Source organism: Manis pentadactyla, chromosome 2 (assembly GCF_030020395.1).
Source record: "Manis pentadactyla isolate mManPen7 chromosome 2, mManPen7.hap1, whole genome shotgun sequence".
Lineage (NCBI taxonomy): Eukaryota > Metazoa > Chordata > Mammalia > Pholidota > Manidae > Manis > Manis pentadactyla.
The window spans coordinates 75,273,404-75,286,372 of NC_080020.1; positions in this window are offsets into that span (position 1 = coordinate 75,273,404).

Here is a 12,969-nt window from a genome sequence, read left to right on the forward strand (position 1 = left end):
TTTCCTTGGTTAGGTTTATTTCTAGGTATTTTATTCTTTTTGATGCAATTGTGAATGGAATATTTTTCTTGATTTCTCTTTCTGTTAGTTCATTGTTAGTATATAGGAAAGCAACAGATTTCTGTGTATTAATTTTATATCCTGCAAGTTTGATGAAGTGAGATATTAGATCTAGTAGTTTTGGAATGGAGTCTTTAGGGTTTTTCTTTTTGTAAAATATAATTTCATCTGCAAATATTGACAGTTTGACTTTTCCTTATCAATCTCAATGCCTTGTATTTCATTGTTTTTCCTGATTGCCCTGGCTAGGACCTCCAGCACTATGTTGTATAACACTGGGGAAAGTGGGCATCCCTGTCTTGTTCCCGATCTTAGAGGAAAGCTTTCAGCTTCTTGCTGTTAAGTATGATGTTGGCTATGGGTTTGTCGTATATGGCCTTTATTATGTTGAGGTACTTGCCCTCTATATCCATTTTGTTGAGAGTTTTTATCATGAATGGATGCTGAATTTTGTCAAATGCTTTTTCAGCATCTATGGAGATCATCAGGTGGTTTTTGTCCTTCTTTTTGTTGATGTGGTGAATGATGTTGATGGATTTTCGAATGTTGTAACATCCTTGCATCCCTGAGATAAATCCCACTTGGTCATGGTGTATGATCCTCTTGATGTATTATTGAATTCAGTTTAGTAATATTTTGTTGAATATTTTTGCATCTATGTTTGTCAGGGATATTGGTCTATACTTTTCTGTTTTGGTGGGGTCTTTGCCTGGTTTTGGTGTTAGAGTGATTCTGGCTTCATAGAATGAGTTTGAAAATATTCCCTCCTCTTCTATTTTTTGGAAAACATTAAGGAGAATGAGTATTATATCTTCTCTGTGTGTCTGATAAAATTCTGTGATAAATCCGTCTGGACTGGGGGTTTTGCTCTTGGGTAGTTTTTTGATTACTGATTCAATTTCTTTGCTGGTAATTGTTCAGTTTAGATTTTCTGTTTCTTCCTTGTTCAGTCTTGGAAGGTTGTGTTCTTCTAGGAAGTTGTGCATTTCTTCCAGGTTTTCCAACTTGTTAGCATAGATTTTCATAGTATTCTCTAATATTTTATATTTCTGTGGGTTCCATCTTGATTTTCCTTTCTCGTCTCTGATTCTGTTGATGTGTGTAGATTCTCTTTTTCTCTTAATAAGTCTGGCTAGGGGCTTATCTATTTTGTTTATTTTCTCAAAGAACTAGCTCTTGGTTTCATTGATTTTTTTTCTATTGTTATATTCTTCTCAATTTTATTTATTTCTTCTCCAATCATTATTATGTCCCTCCTTTTGCTGGCTTTGGGCCTCATTTGTTCTTCTTTCTCCAGTTTCAGTAGGTTGTGACTTTGTACTATTCATTTGAGATTGTTCTTCCTTCTTTAAGTAGGCCTGGATTGCAGTATACTTTCTCTTAGAACTGCCTTTGCCATGTCCCACAGAAGTTGGGGCTTTATGCTGTCATTGTCATTTGTCTCCATATATTGCTTGATATCTGTTTTAATTTGGTCATTGATACATCGATTATTTAGAGGCATGTTGTTATGCATCCATGTGTTTGTGAGTCTTTTTGTTTTCTTTGTACAATTTATTTCTAGTTGTATGCCTTTGTGGTCTGAGAAGTTGGTTGGTAGAATTTCAATAGTTTTGATTTTACTGAGGCTCTTTTTGTGGCCTAGTATGTGGTCTATTCTGGAAAATGTTCCATGTGCACTTGAGAAGAATGTGTATCCTGATGATTTTGTGTGTGGAGTTCTGTAGATGTCTATTAGGTCCATCTGTTCTAGTGTGTTGTTCAGTGCCTCTGTGTCCTTACTTATTTTCTGTATGGTGGATCTGTCCTTTGGAGTGAGTGGTGTGTTGAAGTCTCCTAAAATGAATGCACTGCATTCTATTTCCTCCTTTAATTCTGTTAGTATTTTTTTCACGTATGTTGGTGCTCCTGTATTGGGTGCATATATATTTATAATGATTATATCCTCTTGTTGAACTGACCCCTTTATCATTATGTAATGTCCTTTTTTATCTTTCTTTACTTTTTTTGCTTTGAAGTCTATTTTGTCTGATATTAGTACTGCAACACCTGCTTTTTTCTCCCTATTGTTTTCATGAAATATCTTTTTCCTTCCCTTGACTTTTAGTCTGTGTATGTCTTTGGGTTTGAGGTGTGTCTCTTGTAAGCAGCATATAGATGGGTCTCGCTTTTATATCCATTCTGTTACTCTGTGTCTTTTGATTGGTTCATTCAGTCCATTTATATTTAGGGTGATTATTGAAAGATATGTACTTATTGCCATTGCAGGCTTTAGATTCATGGTTACCAAAGGTTCAAGGGTAGGTTCTTTACTATCTAGCCATCTAACTTATCTCTCTTATTTAGCTATTATAAACACAGTCTGATGATTCTTTATTTCTCTCCCTTCTTATTCCTCCTCCTCCATTCTTTGTATGTTAGGTGTTTTATTCCGTACTCTTTTGTGTTTTCTTCAACTGCTTTTGTGAGTAGTTGATTGTATTTTTTTGCCTTTAGTTCATATTTTGTTAGTCTGCATTCTTTGGTGTGATTTTATTTTCTCTGTTGACATCTATTTAGCCTTAGGAGTGCTTCCATCTAGAGCAGTCCCTTTAAAATATCCTGTAGAGGTGGTTTGTGGGAGGCAAATTCCCTCAACTTTTGTTTGGGAATCATTTAATCCCTCCTTCCCATTTAAGGGATAATCTTGCTGAATACAGTATTCTTGGTTTAAGGCCCTTCTGTTTCATTGCATTAAATATATCATGCCATTCTTTTCAGGCCTGTAAGGTTTCTGTTGAAAAGTCTGATGATAGCCTGATGGGTTTTCCTTTGTAGGTGACCTTTTTTGTCTCTCTGGCTGCCTTTAATACTCTGTCCTTGTCTTTGATCTTTGCCGTTTTAGTTATTATGTGTCTTGGTGTTGTCCTCTTTGGGTCCCTTCTGTTGGGAGTTCTGTGTGCTTCCGTGGTCTGAGCAACTATTTCCTCCCCCAGTTTGGGGAAGTTTTCAGCAATTATTTCTTCAAAGACATTTTCTATCCCTTTTTGTCTCTCTTCTTCTTCTGGTACTCCTATAATGTGAATATTGTTCCGTTTTGATTGATCACAGAGTTCTCTTAATATTCTTTCTTTCCTGGACATCATTTTATCTCTCTCTGCCTCAGCTTCTCTGTATTCCTGTTCTCTCATTTCTATTCCATTAACGACCTCTTGCACTTCATTCATTCTGCTCTTACTTCCTTCCAGAGATTGTTTTATTTCTGTATTCTCTCTCCCTACTTTCTCCTTTAGATCTTATGTATTTCTCTGCAGGTCCTTCAACATAGTTATGACCTTTATTTTGAATTCTTTTTCAGGAAGAGTGGCTAAATCTATCTCCCCTGGCCCTCTCTCCGGGTTTGTCCAGGTAATTCTGGACTGGACCAAATTCTTCTGCCTTTTCATGATGAAAGAAGTAGCTGTAGGCAGGTAGCACATGTGTCAGCTGGGAGAAGAAAGTCATTTCCTGTTTGCTGGTCGCCTTCCCCTTCTCCGCTGCCTCTATCAGTTACCCACACTCCTGGAGCAACCTCCAGATTAATCTCCTAAGCTGCTGTGAGCAGGGTCACCATCAGGGTAGCCCGGAGCCGTGCAGGGATTCACAGGCATGCTGGATGTGCTGTCCTGTGAGAGCGACACACCTTCACACCTTGCCCTGGCTTCTTCTGCCTGCACCGGGCAGCTGCATGCTGGTGGTGGCCTTTGGGTCTGGCCAGGGTGGCTGGGCACCTGGAGGAGATTATGGGAAGCTTCTGGGGATGCGGCCACTCCTGAGCCACTCCACCACCACTGTGGGCATGCAAGGCCACTCTCCAGCTGCTCGAATGCCGCTGTGGGCACATGTGGCCCCTTCCCAGGCTCTTCTGCCATCGCTGCAGGCTCACGCAGCCTCTCCCTGGCCACTCTGCCCCAGTTGCCATTGGTGCATGCAGCTGCTCCCAGGCCGCTCAACCCCCACCGCTGCCGGCTCGCACGACCTCTCCTTGGCTGCTCTGCCACCACCACTCTCAGGCTACTGGGCCACTGTGTTGGGAGCCACGCCAGCCGGGGTAATGACTGGCAAGCTGCTTATTTCTGTGAGGGACTTCAGAGCTGTGCTGCTGCCCAGGGGGCTGGGTCTCCTGAAATTCCCGGGATTCCCAGTTACTGGGCTGAGTGAGCCAGGATGATTCTGTCTAGCTGTTAGGCCCCTGTCTCTTTAAGACTTTCAAAAAGTACTTGCTTTTCTTTTGTCCCAGGGGAACCTGTTGTGGGGACCTGCTAGCAGATTTTGCTTTTCCATTTCTCTAATATCCAGCACACCACACACTGTGTGTCTGTGCTCCCAGTGCAGATTAGTAGAGCTGGTTGTTTAGCAGTCCTGGGCTTTCACTCCCTCCCAACTCTGACTCCTTTCCTCTCCCCAGGGAGCTGGGGTGGGGGGAGCGCTCCAGTACTGCTGGGCGGTGGCTTGTATCTTACACCTTTTGTGAGATGCTGAGTTCTGACAGATGTAGATGTTGCCTGGCTGTTGTACTTTATCCACTGGTCTCTCTTTTGGGAATAGTTGTATTTGTTGTATTTTCAAAAATATATATGGTTTTGGGAGGAGATTTCCACTGCCCTACTCACGCCACCATCTTGGCTCCTCTGTCTTCTTCTTAGGTAGTTTTTAGATTACCAATTCAATTTTGTTGCTGGTAATTGGTCTGTTCAGATTTTCTGTTTCTTCCTGGGTCATCCTTAAAAGGTTGTATTTTTCTATAAAGTTGTCCATTTCTTCTAGGTTATCCAGTTTGTTACCATATAATTTTTCATAGTATCTCTAATAATTCTTTGTATTTCTGTGGTGTCCATGGTGATTTTTCCTTTCTCATTTCTGATTCTGTTTATGTGTGTAGAATCTTTTATTTCTAGATAAGTCTGGCTAGGGGTTTATCTATTTTGTTTATTTTCTCAGAGAACCAGCTCCTGCTTTCATAGATTTTTTCTATTGTTATATTCTTCTTGATTTTATTTATTTCTGCTCTAATCTTGATTGTGTCCCTCCTTCTACTGACTTCAGGCCTCATTTGTTCTTCTTTTACTTGTTTTGTTAATTGTGAGTTTAGACTCTTCATATGTTATTGATCTTCTTTCCTGAGGTAGGCCTGTATTGCAATATACTTCCCTCTTAGCATGGCCTTCACTGCATCCCACAGATATTGTGGTGTTGAATAATTGTTTTCATTTGTCTCCATTTATTGCTTGATCTCTGTTTTTATTTGATCATTGATCCATTGGTTATTTAGGAGCATGTTGTGAAGCTTCCATGTGTTTGTGGGCTTTTTCATCTTCTTTTATAATTTATTTCTAGTTTAAAACCTTTGTGATCTGAGAAGCTGTTTGGTACAATTTCAATCTTCTTGAATTTACTGAGGCTTCTTTTATGGCCTAGTATATGATTTACTCTTGAAAATGTTCCATGTGCATTTGAGAAGAATGTGTATCCTGTTGCTTTTGGAGTGTTCTGCAGATTAAGTCCATTAAGTCCATATGTTCTAACACATTGTTCAGTGCCTCTGCCTCCTTACTTACTTTCTGTCTAGTTGATCTGTCCTTTGAATTGAGTGGTGGTTTGAAGTCTCCTAAAATAAATGCCTTGCATTCTGTTGCCCCTTTAATTCTGTTGGTATTTGTTTCACATATGTAAGTGATCCTGTGTTGGGTACATAAATACTTATAATAGTTATATCATCTTGTTGGACTGACCCCATTCTCATTATTTAATGTCTTTCTTTGTCTCTTGTTACTTTCTTTATTTTGTAATATATTTTGTCTGATACAAGTACTGCCACTCCTGCCTTATTCTCCCTGTTATTTGCATGAAAAATCATTTTCCATCCCTTTAATTTCAGTCAGTGTTTGTCTTTGGGTTTGAAGTGAGTCTCTTGTAGGCAGCATATAGATGGGTCTTGTTTTTGTACTTTCAGTGACTCTATGTCTTTTGATTGGTGCATTCAGACCATTTACGTTTTGGGTGATTATCAATAGGTATGTACTTATTGCCATTGCAGGCTTTAGATTCATGGTTACCAAAGGATCGAGGGTAATTTCCTTACTATCTATCAGTCTAATTTAACCCAGCTAGTATTCTATTACAAACATAACCTTAAAGTTCTTTTTCTTTTTCCTTCTTTTTCTTCCTCCTTCATTTTTACATATTAGGTATCATATTCTGTACTCTTTGTCTTTCCCTTGATTGACTTTGGGGGTAGTTGATTTGATTTTGCATCTACTTAGTCATTAATTCTTCTCCTTTCTTTACTGTGGTTTTATTTCCCCTGGTGACAGCTATTTAGCCTTAGGAACACTTACATCTATTGTAGTCCCTCCAAAATGCATTGTAGAGGTGGTTTGTGGGAGGCAAATTCTCTCAATTTTTGCTTTTCTGAAAATTGTTTAATCTCCCCTTCAAATTTAAATGATAATCTTTCCAGGTAGAGTATTCTTGGTTCAAAGGCCTTCTGTTTCATTCCATTAAATATATCATGCCACTCCTTTCTGTCCTGTAAAGTTTCTGTTGAGAAGTCTGATGATAGCCTGATTGTTTTCCTTTTTATGTGTTCTTTTTTCTCCCGGTAGCTGCTTTTAAAAGTCTCTCCTTATCCTTTATCTTTGCCATTTTAATTATTATATGTCTTGCTTTTGTCGTCCTTGAGTCCCTTGTGTTGGGAGATCTGTGCACCTCCGTGGCCTGAAATACTCTCTCCTTCCCCAGATTGGGGAAGTTTTCAGCAATTACTTCCTTAAAGACACTTTCTATCCCATTTTCTCTCTTCTTCTTTTTCTTCTGGTACCCCCATCATGTGAATATTGTTCTGTTTGGATTGGTCACCCAGTTCTTTCAATATTCTTTCATTGCTAGAGATCCATTTTTCTCTCTGTGCCTCAGCTTCTTTGTATTCCTCTTGTTTAATTTCCATTCCATTTACTGTATCTTTTCCTACATCTAATCTGCTTTTAAATCCCTCCATTGTATGTTGCACTTCAGATATGGAATTTCTTAATGATTGAATCTCTATCCTAAATTCGTCCCTGAGTTCTTGAATATTTTTCTGTAGCTACATCAACATGTTTATGATTTTTACTTTGAACTCTCTTTCTGGAAGATTGTTGAGTTTACTTTCACTTGGCCCTTTTTCTGGTGTTTGTGAGATTTTGGTTTGAACCAGATTCCTTTGACATTTTATATTTGTATGTGGTACCCTCTAGTGCCCAGAAGCTCTAGTGTCCAGAGCTGCTCAGCCCATGGAGTGATGTCGTGGGTTGCAGGGGAGTGGCACTGGTTTCTGGGTGGAGGAAAGAGCTGTTTCCTGTTTCCTTCCTGCAGTGCCTGTCTCCACTTTCAGAACCAGTGAGCTGAGCACATAGGTGTAACCCTCTGTGCTTTGTGTCTGTAGCTGCCATAGGCAAGTCCTCCCTCTTGCTCACCTGATGCCAGGGCAGACTGCTGGTTTGTGAGTGGTGCTGGCAGTCCATGAGAAAGGTGCAGCAGGTTATGTATCACAGTGGAGGGCCTTGGAGCTTTCTAGCCAGCCACGGGGATGGAGTGCCTGAAGCTCCTAAAAGTTCTCAACCTGCTGGGCAGAGCATGCCCAGACAACCTTGTCCACCTATCCCTTCTCCCATGGAGCAAGCTCCATTCAATCCCCACCCCTTCAGCAGCCCTCTCACTGCTAAGAAGCCTCTCAGACCACTGTACTTTCCTTTGGTCCAGAGCAGCCAGCTGTGGATCCCTGTCCTCCACAAACAGCTGGAATCTCAGTCTCTCCAAGTATTCCACCTGTCTTAGCTTTCCAGCCCCACTAATCTCCAGAGCACCATGCAATGTAGGTTTGTGCTCCCAAAGCGTGTCTCCAGCACTGGGTGTTCAGCAGTCCTAGGCTTCCACTCACTCCCCTCTCCATTTCTCTTCCTGCCACCAGCAAGCTGGGGTGGGAGAAGGGCTTGGGTCCTGCTAGATGAAGGCTTTGTTATGTTACCCTGTTTCCTGATGTCTGCTCTGTTCTCCAGGTGTATGCTGTCTGGTGCAACCTTCTTTCTGGTTGCTCTTTTAGGATTAGTTGTATTAACTGTATTTTCATATTATATGTGGTTTTGGGAGGAGTTATCTGTCTTACCTCTCACCCCACAGTCTTTAAACCCTACTCCCCACTCTGTTAATTTAAAAGAACATAAAATCCAGTAGTCTTATCACCATACTTTATTTCGCCCTCTGTGGACCTCTGTTTTCTTACATTTCATGGTGGTTTTAGGCAGGCAAAAGTAGGCTCATCACACTGTACCTCTGTGATCCTGCCAATCACTGCCATTCACCAAAAGAGAAATATCTTATTTACCCCTAATTTACTCATGCTGTTTCTTCTTTAAATGTGTCCAGAAGCTCTAGTCTCGAGCTAGATTAATCCAAAATCAGTTATTTTCTAGGCACATTACAATACACAGTTTTTCTTTTATTCTTCCACTTCTAAGCATATTGTGAATGGACTATGCTCTATGCTAGTGGTAGAGGTATCAAGTCTCAATGTCCTTAGTTTCTTCTTCATGTTCTAAGAGGGGCTTCAGTAGCTCCATCTGAGTTACACTTAATCTCCAGGAGACTTTCATTAATAATAAATGAGTGGCTTCTGTGGAATCCTGACCATTTGTAAGCAGTATGCTGAGTGCTTTTCGCCATCCTCTGAGGATGTAAAACGCTGGAATTCATTCCTTATTTTAGGATCTTAATTGCTGCAGGGCCACATCTGCATGAGAATTAATCTGATACAATTGTCTATCTCCTTTACCTAAGATGTTCCTTTGAAGGAAACTTGCAAAATTGGCCATATTTCTTTTCAATCTAAGAGATTTCTAGTCCTTTGAAAGACAATATATATCTATTAGATTTATAATAATATTCGCTGTTCTTACAAATTGTGCACTGAGACAGAAATCAGGAAATTTATATGTATATTTTTATCGAGTCCTCAACAGCAAAGGTTCTGTTTTTCATTTTACAGGATAGGAAAATAACATGCAAAATTTTTGGCTTTCAGAGACTTTATTATGCAAGCCCTAGACAAGAGGCAATCCATCCTACTAATAAGCCCAAGTCTACCCTGTTAGCTGCTTCAACAGTGACCATACAAGGGGAGGCTTCCCCTAAGTTAAACTATGTTTTTAGCATCCCTGTTCCCAAGGATGCAATTTCTAGCCTGAAATTCTGTCCGTAATACTTTATACAGACAATACTTAAATCTGGATGATAAAATATCATGAAATGAGTTAATATAGGTCATGGATAAAGCTCCTTAATTATGCTGACTCATTTTTTGCACTAGGACCATCTCTGCAATTTACACATAGATAAACGGATTAACCTGCGGAAGTAATTAGGTCATAAACTTATTTAAGGAAAAACATAATTAATTCCAAATGAATAACAATAACTCATAATCCTGCATTTTTCTTTCATATTCTCTTTTTGAAAAATGTTAAAACATTTTTCCATTTTTAGCATATTTTTGACCTGTTGAGTTATAGGTGACATGCAACAGATTTTTTTTAAAAGTGCTTCTAGAAATTTAAAGTTATGGGGCTTATTCAATTTATAGAATATAAGTCCTCAAAATGAGTGTAACCTACTATGTTTATCGCAGCACTATTTACAATAGCCAAGATATGGAAGCAACCTATGTGTCCATCAGTAGATGAATGGGTAAAGAAGATGTGGTATATATACACAATAAAATACTATTCAGCCATAAGAAAGAAAAAAATCCTACCATTTGCAACAACATGGATGGAGCTAGAGGGTATTATGCTCAGTGAAATAAGTCAGGCAGAAAAAAACAAATACCAAATGATTTTCCTCATTTGTGGAGTATAACCATGAAGCAAAACTGAAGGAACAAAAAAGCAGCAGACTCACAGACTCCAAGAAGTGACTAGTGGTTACCAAAGGGCAGGGGAGGGGGAGGGCAGTTGGGGAGGGAGGGAGAAGGGGATTGTGGGGTATCATGACTGGTGCACATGGTGTGTATGGGATCACAGGGAAGACAGTGTAGTTCAGAGAAGACAAATAGGGACTCTATGGCATCTTACTACACTGGATGGACTGTGACTGCAATGGGGTATGGGGGGACTTGATAATAAGGGTGAATGTAATAACCATATGTTTTTCTTGTGAAACATTCATAAGACTGTATATCAATGATACCTTAATAAAAAAATGAGTGTAACATACAGTAACAGGTTATGACATGTCTAAATGTGGGTAATAAAATACTAAGTGAAAATTTAAATCTTGAAGATTACATACTACATTACACACATTTTATAAATAAAAAGAATAATTTTAATACACATCCTCTTTAGAAGATAACTGAATATAAAAGTCAAGGCAGTAGTGAACTCTGGGTTGAGGATCTTGGTTACCTCAGAGGAAGAAAGATGAGAGTAAGAGATGGGGACAGACCACATAGAAAAATTTTATGATCTTAGATTTTCTTTTTCTTGGTAGTTTCCTGTGTTCTTTCTACAGTACATACATATATGATTGTACACAAATTTGTAATTATATAAAATAAATAAAAAGAGGATTTTATATGGAGCTATGAAGCAAAAGTGATGTTTTTTAAATGGTATTGTCATAAAAGCTAATCATTTGTATCTAACATCTTAACAAAAAGCAACTACACAAATGTAGATAAAAGATTGAACTCTAGCTCAGCCATTTGCTAGTGTGTCTTCTTGGGCAAGTTACTTAATATTTCTGGCCCTTATTTACTTCATCCACAAATATTGGTGCTGAGTAATAATACTGCCTCCAGGTAAGGATTAAATGATGCGGTTATACTACTGTCTGGTTAGAGTAACAGATGTTACTGTATTTTTCTTTTAAAGAAATGAATTTACCCTATTCTGAACTAAAATTCTCCAAGACACACACACACACACACACACACACACACAAAAAAAAAAAACCACACACACATATATTGGCTAATATCTACAAGTTATATTTATATATGGCTAATGTCTAAAAGTGTTAAAAATTCTCCCATAGTTTTATGTACTATAGTTCTATGAATTTTTCTCATAGTGGGTTCTCTACATAAATGTTTTTATAAGGGGGAATATAAACTATCACACAAGATAATAGATGAAAAATCATATTTAGGTAGAATTCTGACATTATATGCTAAGGAGTTAAAAGAAATCCACTTTCTATTCTTTTTCTGGTGAACCTTAGTCCTTTTAAATACAGTATCTTTATGCTTCCCCCATGACTAATTAGCTCACTTGCATTGATTCCCAAATATGCCTACTTTTCCTGGGAAGATTTCAATGTTCTGGAAGTGTCCTTTTCATCAAATATTTTTTAAGGTTTCGAAGGGAAAGTCATTGACCTTGGTTGTAACACGCAACATAGTCTCTAACCTTGAGGGTGTAGTATAGCTTTAATAGTTCATGACTATATAAGAAATTACCTTTGAAAATAAGAAATACAAAATTTTGAGTTAGAAAACTTTTTATTATGAAAAATGTTTTTGAAAGACTGGACATCAAGATGTTTTTGAAAGAAGGGGCATGACCTTTTCAAGATGGTGAAGGGCATATAAGAGAGTGATCTGATAGTGATAGCTGTGTACTTTGACAAAAGGAGATAGATTAAATGGCTTCTTGTAGTAAATGGGTCTCTATTTTTTGGTTCAAATGCAACATTAATATTTGGTTTGACATACCATACTTTTTCTTAAAACTGTACAATTTTTTTTCTTCTGATGATAAATTAAATATACTAAATTACTTGCTATTCAAGGTATTTGGTAATAGCTTACATTCACTTATTAAGCATATGCATAATAACTTATCCTGATCTTCCAGTCAAGCCTTCTTATAATGTGTTTTATAATTTACTTTAAGATGAAAGCGACATTCATTAAATTTTGTTACATTGTGTACAGAATTTTTTAGATGATACTATGAGTCACCAAAATATTTTACATACTTTAATTCCACAAAGTTCTGTTTAGTAACAACCATTATCTGTTTCATAAGCATAATGAATACAGGAAATGTCAAGTAAAATATTTTTTCATAAATGAATTAGCCAAGTTCTTTTCCCTCCTGGGAAAAAGAAGACTCACTTTTTCCTAGTTAGAGGAAAAGACATAATATTCTGTCTTCTCTTTTCTCTGCTTCTGAAAGATATGAGTGTAATGAACATAGAGATACAGAATTGCAGAGTGGCAGGACTGGACCCAAGAGAGTGGACACAGAGAAAATAAAAGTCCAGAAGTGTGATTTCCTTCCAGCTGCAGGCAGGAATCATTATAAATACCCCACCCCCATTTACTCTTTTTCTGCATAAAATGTCTCCAGATCTTATCTATAAAGAAATACGGTGCATTTATTAGAAACTTTATTGCAAGATGTAGCAGTAATGTTAGACATTTCCATATGTAGCCTTGAAGCAATTTAGCTCCTTCTGAAAGACACCAAGTTCAGCCAGAAATTGTCCTGTCAAATCTATAAATGAATCCCTGCTGTTTGTAGTATTTTTTTCAAAGGCTTAAAATATGTTGTGCATTACCAGTAAATATTATTTCAAAGTTACTTATACTGTATTTTACATTTGACCATAAAATGACAAATAGTAAAGAACTGTATTGCTGTGTACTCACTATGAAATTTTTAAAGTTCATATTTAAAGATTTTCCCTCTGGCTCTTCAAGTTGAAAAAGTGCTACAAATGACAGAAATTCCTCATCTTTGTCTCTGTTCATTGAAATCAGGCATTTGTCTTCATCTAGCTGAATCATTGCACTTAGTGATGGTGGTGGTGATAGCAGTAACAGTGTGTGTGTGTGTGTGTGTGTGTGTG